The sequence below is a fragment of the Fukomys damarensis genome, unplaced genomic scaffold (assembly GCF_012274545.1).
Source record: "Fukomys damarensis isolate Sample0158 unplaced genomic scaffold, DMR_v1.0_HiC HiC_scaffold_32, whole genome shotgun sequence".
Lineage (NCBI taxonomy): Eukaryota > Metazoa > Chordata > Mammalia > Rodentia > Bathyergidae > Fukomys > Fukomys damarensis.
The window spans coordinates 47,590,964-47,602,170 of record NW_022900944.1 but is presented as its reverse complement, the minus strand read 5'-3'; positions in this window follow the sequence as shown (position 1 = coordinate 47,602,170).

Sequence of the window (11,207 nt, the reverse complement as noted above, 5' to 3'; positions counted from 1 at the left end):
AAAAAAAAAAAAAAAAAAAAGGGGGTGCACAGAGGGGCAGCTCTGCAGTAGTTTGTGCTTATTGTGGATGGGCCTGGAGTTTACCACCCACTCTGCAGCAGTCCACAAGGAGTTTCTCACCTCCAGCCCGGAGAGCCTCAATGAGGCGCTTTTCCCCAGGCTGCGCTCTGGGCCCGGTGTAACCGCTCTGGACCCGTGGAGGGACCTGTGTGCCTTTGACCTGAGCTCCTGCACACCGCACCCCCGTACCAGCCTGCTGTGCCTTCAGAAGGCGAGACTGAGGACAGTCGATTCTGCTGGATTTGGTCGTCACCAGCAGATCGCGCCTCAGCCGGAGGACTGCAGGTGTCTGCTCAGCAGCCTTGGGAGGCGTGGGGGGAGTTTGTGTGCAGGATTCGTGTCCAGGACCCAGCACGCCCCGCCATTGGGTCTTGGGGCGCTGGCCCCAGGGGGGAAGAATGGCCGCATGGCTGGCATTGTCTTCACTGGGCACAGACAGCCCTGGCTTCACAGCAACCAGCCAGGAAGTGTGTCATCCCCTCAAAACAAAGGAGGAAACTGAGGCGGGAAAGGGCCCAGTGCCCACAGACCTCAGCTGGGAAGCTAGGATCCAGAAGAGGGGACGCGGGACTGAAGCTGTCTGTGAGGAGTCGGCAGAGAGGTGGGGCTGACAGGAAGGGGCGGGGCCTGGCCAGGGCTTCACCGGGCCTCCGGGGCTGGCTGGCTGCGGGTGCTCGCGGCCTCCCGTTAGGGATGAGTCACATTGCTCCTGCCTTCCCCTCCCTGTGCCTGGGGCGCAGGCTGCCTCGGCCTCGTGTCATCCATGTGAGCGTGCGGGCCGAGGTCAGGGCACCTGGAGATGCGCTCAGGGGGTGAAGACCTGGTCCCTTTGAATGGAGGACTACAGTGGCCTTGCCCCCAAGTCCGTCACACTCCCTGAGGCCCCAGGTGCTCCGAGAAGTGGAGGAGCTTGGTCCTGGCAGAGCCCCAGCTCCTCCGAGGCTGCCCTCCTCCCTGCCCGGCGTGTCCGCTGAGCTTCCCTCTCCTCTCTGCCCCTGTCCTCTCTGAGCCCCTGGACCCGCCCTGCCCCCAGTGTCCACAGCGCCTTTCTGTTGCTTGCACCCCCAGACCCTGCTCTGTCACCGCCCCAGGGGACAGTGCCCTCCACCCTTCTGCTTCCCAGAAGTGGGGTGCAGCCTGAGCCGGGCCTGCATCAGAGCTTCTGGGGACGACAGGCAGGATGTGATTGCCGTGGCAGGGTGTGTGACAGCAGCCCGCCGCCAGCCTGGGATCATTGTTCCAGGTCCCCCACCCCGCGGAGGCGCCCGTTCTCCCCTCCCGCAGTGCTGAGCCTCCGTGCCTGCCAGCCCTGAAATAGCATCGCACCCGCCCAGGCACGAGCGGAGCTCCAGGAAAGGATTGCGCGTTGCCAGCACCTGTCCCGCGCTGAGGAGGCCTCTCCGGATCCCTCTGCCCACGTGGGGAGGGAGGGCCCAGAGCAGGTCCCGGCCTCGCCTTACTGTCCAGGCTCCTCCCTTTCCCAGCGCCCCTCCCTCATCCCAGGACGTTTGGTCCAGCGGACAGGGAGCCCTGCCCGTGGCTGGAGGAGGAGGCTGCTGTGACCTTGGTCTCCCCACCCCCACCACCCACCATCGGGAAGCCGGAGCGCCTTCCCTGCTGCCTTCAGCCTGGCAGCACAGTGGGCAGCAGCGGAAACTGAGGACTGGATGGGTGGGGCTGGCAACCACACAGTGGCGGCGGCTGAGGGTCCCAGTGCCCATCAGAGCATGTCTGGGTGTCACGGACTCGGTCTGAGTCTCTGTCACAGTTGTTTTTTGGGGGGTACCGGGGATCGATCTTGGGACCTTGCGCTTGCGAGGCAGGCGGCAGCACCACTGAGCTACATCCCCAGTTCTGTCACAGTTCTTTGTGTCATGGATTCCATAACCATCATTTTAGGGAAACTAGAGAAGAAATAGCTGGTATGCTTCTTGCAACACTAATTCTAGGATGCGTCCTTACTTCACAAACATCACAACGTGAAAATATATATGCTGTGGTAAAATGGGATGAGTTGGAGAAAGTGTTTTGGGTGTATTTTTAAATTTTAAAAAAAGCAAATTAAAAGCCAGGTGTGGTGGCACATGCCTGTAATCCTGGCACTCAGGAGGCTGAGGCAGGAGGGTCACAAAAGGCTACAGGCCAGCCTGGGCTACAGAGTGAACCCCTGTCTTGAAAGAACAAAAATAAAACAAAGCAGAAAGTGCTGAGAGCCATCATGCCAAGCATTCGAAAAGCTACACATGGTCACAGAGCCAGCCCTGGCCCGGACAGGGACAGACCGCACACAGCGCACATGTGCCCGGGAGTAGCCACAGGAGGGCCTTGGCGAGCCTCGAGCCCGGCCTCCAGGTCTCAGGGTTTGTTCATTTGTAGTTTTCCATTTCCGATTTCCTGATTTTATAATCTCACAGTTAAAACGACACGAGCCGACCCTTCTCCCCTTTCCACACGGCAGCGCTATGCAGTTCATCTCTAGGCAGCCTGTGCAGGTTGCTGACTTTGTCTTGCAGTTAAAGACTCAGAGAGCTTGAGCAATTTTCCTGAAGCCGCACAGCTCTCATGGTGCAGCCAGGGTTCAAACCCTGGTCATTCTGACTGTAGAACGAGTCCCTCCATGACCAATGCAAAGCCAAGGAGGCTGTTTCTTTAAGACCATAGAAGAATTTGGCACCGGAGGAAAACCTGTGGTGGGTGCCCAGAGCAGGAGCCCCCAGAACAGGCTGCAGGTCTGGATGAACGGACTGCTGGGAAGCTGGTAGCGGGAGCCTCGGGGTCCCAAGCTGGGTGCTGCCGCTAGAAGCTGGCTCTGTGTGCCCATACCCACTGCACAGGACTCAGACGTGGACACGGACACGGGTGGGCCCCTTAGCCTGAGCCTGGCCCCAGCTCCCCACTCCTAACTCCTAGCCTGGCCCCAAGTGCCTGGTGACACCCCAGACTCAGCCTTTATGCCCAAATCTGGGAGGCCTCGCTCCTCCTCCAGAGCCTGACAGCCCCACTGGCTCAGCAAGGCACCAGCCACTGAGGCCACCTTGCTCCCTGGGGGGATGGCGGGGACCCCAAACTCCGCTGGACTAGGATGTGGCCAGATCCCACTGGCTTTGAACTGAGCACAGCACGGGGACCCCAAAGTCCACAGCAGCCTCACTGTGGGGGGGACACGGGGAGAGGAGGGAGTCCCCAGCCTAGCTCTGACACACACGGAAATGCAGCATGGTGCCCACTCAGCCCAGCGTCCTCCACAGAGGCCGTTTGCTTTCCCCCAGGCTGGCTGCCTGCCCCTGTCTAAGATGCCCAGCAGCCACCCCAGGCAGCCCTTCTCGACCAGAGGCCAATCGCAACACCGAGTGGCTGGGTGTGGTGTCCGCACCTTAGGTGGACAATGCATTTTCAATTTCTGATGGTTTAAACTTGGGATGGGTTTATGGGACGTAACCCTCTCCTGTGTCCAGGAGCATTTGAAGTCACCATAGGGCTTTATTAAGCAGCAGGTAGAGGGCGGGGCATGGTGGCACACCCCTGTAGTCCCAGCACCAGAGAGGCTGAGACAGGAGGATCACCAGGAGTTCAAGGCCAGTCTGGGCTACATAGTGAGACTCTGTTTCTCTGCAACACCAAAAAAGAAAAAAAAAAAGAAAAAAAAAGAAAGAAAGGGGAAGGGAAGGAAGGGAAGGAAGGATGGAGAGGCAGTCCTGGGTTAGTTGGGAGGCTCTGTTCAATCACAGGAATCAGAGGTCAAAGGCAGGAAGAGGTGCTGTAGCAACAGAGCCAGCGTGTGAGCGTGAGTGCTTGCCGTGATCTAACTGGTGAGGTGTGAGTCTGCTGATGGGCTCCGGGGAGAAGTTTTTCTGGCTCTTAAAATAATGCACATGGAAGGATGATCTTTCTTCCAATGCTGGATGCTGGGTGTGATGGCTGGAAGAGCTGTTGCCCCTTGAGCACATGAGGGGAGCCAGTCTGAGGTCAAGCAGACACGGTAAGGTGGCAGAGTGCACAGTCAGATGGCGCCTGGCCCTCGGCGGCGTCCCTGGGCCATGACTTAGACACCTCTGGAGTCGCCTCCCCTCAGGCCTCCTCAGCAAGGGATCCACGCCATCCGAGTCTTGAACCTGAGCGGTGCAGCACCCAACACAACGCAGTGCAGCCTGGGAAGACTGAAGAGGGACCCCGTGGGCCCTGCTTCAGGTGTCTCCATTTCGGCCCGCACCCGAGCTGCCGGCAGAGACACGGAGACGCATCCAGCCACTTCCTCCTCTTCTGGGTGCCCATCAACATGATGTTGGCAAGTGAGATTTAAGTAGAAACCCAAGGAGCAACTGCTGTCATGATCGCTCTGTCACTTTTTTCTGCACTGAATGCACAGTGTGGTGCTGGGAGCTGTGGCAGCCAGGTTGCTACCACGAGGAAGGCCGAGCACCTCCTGAACAAGCTCTCATGGAACCGAGCCTCCCTGCTGGAGCAGTACCAGTGAGTCCCCGTCTCAGCTTCCTGGTTGCGTGAGATAAACAAACCTCTGTACGCTGGTAACTGTGAAATGTTATAAATGTTTCTGTTCATCGAAGCCAAGCACACTTCCCACTCCATCCCAGAAACAAGAGGACAGAGTGGTCAGGTGTCCAGGCCCAGGGGACCCTCAGAACCAGGGCAGGCAATGGGCTTCGCTTCGGTCAAGTTGTGTCAAGCCCTCGGGCACCCTCCCGGGGTTTTGGATTTACCTCCCGTCTGCTTGTGCAGAGTTGGTCCCAAGGACCACGGAGCTGCAGCCCGTCTATCCCTTCTCGGAGATCTGGCCGTGGGACAAGGGAATCTTAAAGATGTTTTGGGAAATTCTACTTTACAAGCACTCTGGTAAAACCATAGTTACACACAACCCGTCACAGCTGATAGGTGAGGTGTTCCACTAGTTGGAGAAATATGTATGGTTGCCATGATCTTTATAGAAGAAACGATTTCGGTTTGGGAGAAGAACGGCAAAAAAAGAAAAAACCTCTGTAGCAAGGAGCCAGGGCTTTAGCTCAGTGGCTCTGCTGCTGCCTACCTTGCAAGCCCAAAGACCTGAGTTTGGTCCCCAGTGCAAACAAACAAACAAGTATGTAGCAAGTCAGAATGGCCAGGAACATCTTTGTGTGTGTGCTGGGGCTGAAGCCAGAACTTTGAGATGAGCTACCTATACCCACAGTCCTATTTGTTTGCTTATTTATCTATTTATTATTTATTCTTTGAGGGAGGATTGGTATAAGTCACTGAGTTTTCCAGGCTGAGCTTGAACTCTGGAGCCTCCTCCCCAAGCCTCCCAGAGTGCAGGGATGACAGGTGTGCACCCTCACTCTGGCTTCTGCAAACACTTAACAAGCACCAGCTGTGTCATGGCACCCGCCACCTACCCCTAAGTACAAAATGACAGAAGACATTGTTGTCAGGCTTGCTGCCAGGTGGCAAGGCCTCCCTCTGCAGGGTCCTTGTTGGCCAGTCCTGACCCAGCGTCCATCTGTAGCCGCTCTGGGGCCAGGAGGCCTGGGTCTCGGTCCCTGACCTGCCTCCTCCTCACAAGTGCAGACAGTGCCCCGCTGGTGTCCAGGTGCGGCGTGGGGAGACCTGAGGCACAACTGCCTGGTTCCCACTCTCAGCACCAGAACTCTTGGGTGGGCTGGGCGGGAGGCCCCATGAGGCTGCAGCCCGAGCTCAGCTCTGTCACTGGCTGTCTGTCCTGTGCCAGTGACTCACCTGTCTGTGCCCAGGGCTGTCACCCACAAAGTGAGGACAGGGTGTGGCAGTGTCACCAGAGATGACCGTGCTGCCGCTTGCCATGGGCTGCCCCCACTGCCCCCGGGGATCCTCCTGGGGACAGGCCATGACGACCGGCTGTCCTTGTGCCACCCTTGCTGAGGGAACGTGGAGCCACCCAGGCAGGGGGTGTGCATGCAGGCAAGTGCACACGTGTGTGCATACACGTGTACACACGCACACAGGTAGAAGGCACCTGATCGGCATCACCAGCATGTAAGTCAGGGTGAGCAGGGCAGTGCTCACCCCACGTAGTGCGTGCGGCTGCCCTCTGCACCCCTAGTCCCCCATGAGCTGCTGGTGTCAGCACGGACATGGTCTGCAGCTGGAGGTGCAGCTGCCACTGCCTCAGGCATCTGCTAAGCCGTTGAGTGGTGCTGTGGTCTCCCTGGCCTCACCTGAAGCAGGGTCTTCCTCCTGCTCTGACCCTCTCCTGCCTCCCTCCTCCTGCTCCTCCATCTCCTCTATCTCCTCCTCCATCTCTTCCTCCTTCATCTCCTCCTCCTTCTCCTCCATCTCCTCCTCCTCCATCTCATTCTCCTCCTCCATCTCCTCCTCCTCCTCCAGGTGCTGGGCATGTTCTACAGCTCTGGCCCCAGCTCTCAGGCCCACAGCAGGTGCTTCCTGACTCCACTTCATCGAGGGCGACCCAGGGCCCCAAGATGGGTGAGGTGCGATCCAGGACGAAGGCCGCTGGACACAGACACAGGCTGCAGCAGTTGAGGGCAGAGGCACAGCACGAAGAGAAGCTGAAGACGACGGCCCCACGGGAAACTAGAGGAGGCCTGGGGTGGGTCTCGCTGGGAGCTTGCCAACATCTGATCTGTCCTGGGGCACGTAGACCCGTACAGAGCCGGCTGGTTGTGTGTCCACAGCAGCCACCACAGCCTTCGTGGTGTGGAAAGGAGCTCGGGTGCCGCCCCACCCGTCCTCCTGAAGGCCCCTTCTGTGGCGGCCACTGGTTTAATGAATGTGTCTCACTGGGCTGGGCTTTCAGAAGCCAATGCCTCCAGAGGGCAAACTCCAGGTGCGCGGGTCTATACACAGCGGCTGGAGCCTTAGGCCAATTGCTTTACAGCCTGGTAAAGGGAAAGGTCTTCTAGCCATGGTCACAACCCAGATACAACAAACGGAAAGATCAGTGTATTAAGGACATGAAATAAATTGCCTCAGGGCACAAGTGCTGTCACGTTCCAAAGGTGATTGACAGACCAGGAAAGTCCCAGGTAGATATCCCTAACACGTAATGAACTCATAAACATCGAGGAAAATAAAGGCCAAAAACCTGCCAGAGAAACAAGTAAGACAAGAAGACAAGTGGCACGTGCTTGTGATCTCAGCCACTCAAGAGGCTGAGGCAGGAAGATTCCACGTTTGAGGCTATCCTAGGCAACTTAGTGAGACCATCTAAAAATAACAATAAAAGTAAAAAATAAAATTCAGGGCTGGTAATGTAGCTTATTGAGTGCTAGGGTGTTCGATCTCCATTATTGCCTGAAAAAAGAAAAAAAAAACTACAACAGGAACAGGACAGTTTATAAAAAAAGATACAAACTAGCCTCCCTGTGCGGTTCTCCACAGAGCTTCTGGCTCTGACATCCTGTGAGGGAGATTCGGGCAGACGCAGTGGATTCTGCTGTCTGCAATCTGTGCAGTGAACATGGCCCTTTCCAGATAGTGACCCACTAGGAGCCCGAAGACTCCACAGCCTACAGGACACACAAACAGTACTCACGCCAGATCCTTGAGATGGTTTCAGGAGGCCCTGCGATCACCGTTTTATTGCCATAGGCAGCAGCTTCCGGGAGACTCTTGTAGCTGGGAGGCGGGGCTCGGCTGGGCTCCACTGCTGTTTGTTTAAAGTGAAACCTTCATGTGTTTTTACCCCTGCACCCCAACCACACGACCTCCTCTGGAACCCCCTCCCACACGCACGTCTGAGTGTGCCTCAGGGGCGCACACTTCCAACACCACTCTGATGGCCGTGGGCAGACTCGCTCCAAGGGGCCTGGGAAGCTGTCCAGCTCCTCCATTTTCCAAGCTCAGAAACGCCATATGTCTTGAACCCCAGCAAGGTCCGCAGGGTTTCAATGGGGCCCAGGACGGTCCTTGGGCGGCAGCGACAACCTGTGCGCCTGACATGGGGGACTCTGGAGTAGGTCCTGGCCCACGTGAGCTGCCCTTGCAAAGCACGAGTTAGGAGGACGTCAATACAGAATGACACGCATGGCACATTAGTGAGAAATCAGTGACAGCTGGAAGTGGTGGTGCACGTCTGGAATCCCAGCACTCTAGGAGGCTGAGGTAGGAGGATCGCTATGAATAAGCTCGAGGCCAGCTTGGACTACATAGTGAGTTCCTGTCTCAAAAAATTCTCTTTACAAGTAGCAAACATTACTTCATAAACAGTCAAAACTGCACACTAACTTATATATGCATGCTTATTTAATATCCAATTTATTTACTTGAAAATACTCCAGAAAGAAAGTGTGTGTGTGTGTGTGTGTGTGTGTGTGTGTGTGTGTGCGCACGCACCAGGGTAGACAGCAAGAGATGAAACAGAAATGGCAAAATGTGTTCTTGCTGGGCACAGTGTCACATGACTGTACTAGGAGGCAGAGGCAGGGGGACCAGATGAGCACAGAAGTTCGAGGCCAGCCTGGACCTTGCAGCGAGACACCATCTCTAGATACCAGCCCAAGCGGAGTAAGGATTCACTGGACAGATGAAAAATCAGGACCACGGGTGCCTGGTCCACAGGGACCTGGCTCCTTCCCTGGGCCAGGCACAGGCCTCTCTACTTGGGAAAAAGTGCCCAGGGGTGTCCACCAGGGAGACACTGTATCCAATGGCTGACACCCCAGGGGCAGGTCTGGGAGGCAAGACTTCATCACTGTGGAAGCCAGGGCTGGGCATCACTCGCGACCTTGCCTGGTCTTCGTCAGCAGCTGTAGCCAGGAAAAGCTGCCACCAAGGGACACCTCCGGAGCCTACAGCGTGCAGGGATATCCAGTAAATGACAGGTCACGCATGTGATGTCATCCTGGGAGGGGCAGGGCCTGGGCAATGGAATGAGGTCAAACTCCAGTTCCAACGGGGCAGCGGGGTCACACGGGCTGCCGGGACAGGCAGGCGGCCTGTCTGGGGGTCCGGGGTCCACCTGGCTTACGGTCCCCACACTGCAGGTGCTGGGGTCCTGGCCTCTCCTCTGTCACAGGGAGGGAAGCTCTCGGGCAAGGGAAGGAGGGATCCTACCCAGGGACCCCCATGCCTGAGTTCGTACCCTCTTTTTAAGTGCTCAGGGGCCTCCACACCCCTCCTCCTGGGCCCGGTTCTGAATGAGAAGGAAAAGCAAGGGGTGCTGGCCACCACCTCCTGCAGTCTCCAATTCATACAAGAGGCTAACCCGGGCCTGCGCTCACACCCTCGCTGTAGATCACCTGTTTGGGGAATTTGTGGTAAATGCTAGGTTTCTATCACTCTTTCAAAACCAAAGTATGCTCCATGCAGCTCCACAGAAGGGACACCCCCTTCCCTGTAGCACGCCGTCTGCACACCGCCTGCCCTGTCTTTCTGCAGCTTACACAGAAGCAGCCCTCCCTTCTGACCTCGCCCCTCTGCCAGCCTCTTCTCAGGGGCGGGGAGGTGGTCCGCTCGCTGGCTGTGTGCTCACCTGCATCTGGACCAGTAGCAAGGAGAGGGGAGGGTTTCTGGGTTCAGAGCCTCAGGCCAGACCTAGAGGACGCTGGGGTGGCTGGACAACGGACAGAGCTGGGGATGTGGGGGTCTGGCCCTGTAGGGCAGGGGTTTACTGTCTGTTGAGAACAGAGTCAACCAAAGCAGTGCTCCGGGTGGGAGAAGTAACACTGTGCTGGTTTCCTGTGATCGCCCTGCTGGGTGACTGTAAAGGGCAGGGGGCTGAAAACGTGACAGCGCGTCCTCTCCTGGTCCTGCAGGCCACACCAAGCTGTGGGCAGGCCAGGCTCCCTCAGGGAGGATCCCTCCTGCCTCTCCAGCTCTGCGTGGCTCCAGTTTCTGCCTCTGAATTCACATGACCTTCTCCCCAAATCTCCGTGGGTTCTTCTGTCGTGCGTGTGTGGACAGCCTCACTGACTGTGGGGCCTGCCCTCACCCAGTATGAGCTCATCCTGCTTCCCACTTTAAATGAACCTGCAAAGATCTACTTCGCAAAAGACCGTCTTCAGAGGCTCAGGTGCACATGAAATCTGGGGGACACTGTTCATTCTGGGGTGACATTCAGTACCATAGCAAGTTGTAGCAGAAAGGTGGTGAGGACCTGGGGGCCCATCCCTGGCTCCTGCAGAGCGGGGCTCCTCTATCCCAGGACTGAGGGTTAGGGTTAGCATCTCTGACCCCTCCCTGCCAGCTGGCCAGCTGGGCTTCTGGCTCCCTTCCACTGAGGCTCAGAGCCGTGGATGGAGTGAATGGCCCAGGTCGCACAGCTGGTGGGAGGGGCCTGGAATCCAGGTGAGGGCGCACCGCAGGGCCTCAGGGCCGGTAGGTTCCAAGATCCTGCCACTCCTGGAGTTGCCTCTGTCAACAGGAAGCTTAGGGGTCCCTAACTGTCTGGCCGCCTGGGAGCTCAGATTTTGAGGGATTGCCGATTCGTTTCTGGGAGTCACAGGAGATAAGGAGGCCCCAGAGGACGAGGATTAGCTCCGGGAGCAGGGGTCGGCAGGGATGCTATGCTGCGCGGGGTCCTGACCCCTCCTGGGCTCCTGCTGATCCCAGCACACCGAGAGCCCTGGGGCCTAGAGAAACGTGCCCAGGGCGTGGGCAGCGGTGGCCAGAACTCTGCTGCCAGAGCACCCAGGACAGTATCCTGGAGGGCCCATTGCTCCTGACCATCCCAGAGCCCGGCTTGACCCCTGGACACCAAGGGACGCCTTCTAGGAACGAGGGGAGCCAAGCCTCCTGCCCCTCTGAGCGGAGGGTGGGCTCCACTACCCCCCGCAGCGGGAGCAAACGCCAGGCCCTCTGTGAGTTCACCGCCTTCTCGAAGCCAGCGCTCATTGTTACCTCAGTTTCCCCGGGAGGACCCTGGGGTTACGAGAGGCCAAGTGACTGGCCCAAGGTCACACAGCCCAGTGGGGACAGAGCGAAGGTGGGAACCGCAGGCTCCCAAGCCTCACTCCAGCCGCTCTTCCAAGCCCGCCGCCGCCCCTCCGGCACCGCGCTGGGAGGTGAAGCAGCGAGGCCGAGAGCCTAGCTTCGCCGTGAAGCGAAGGCTCCTCGAACATCTGCAGGAACAAAAGCAACCAGAAATCCGCCCCGGGTTTTCCGCCTAGCCAATCTTCGCCGACCAATCCCGAAGCGCCGGGCTCGGGGGGGGCGGGGAG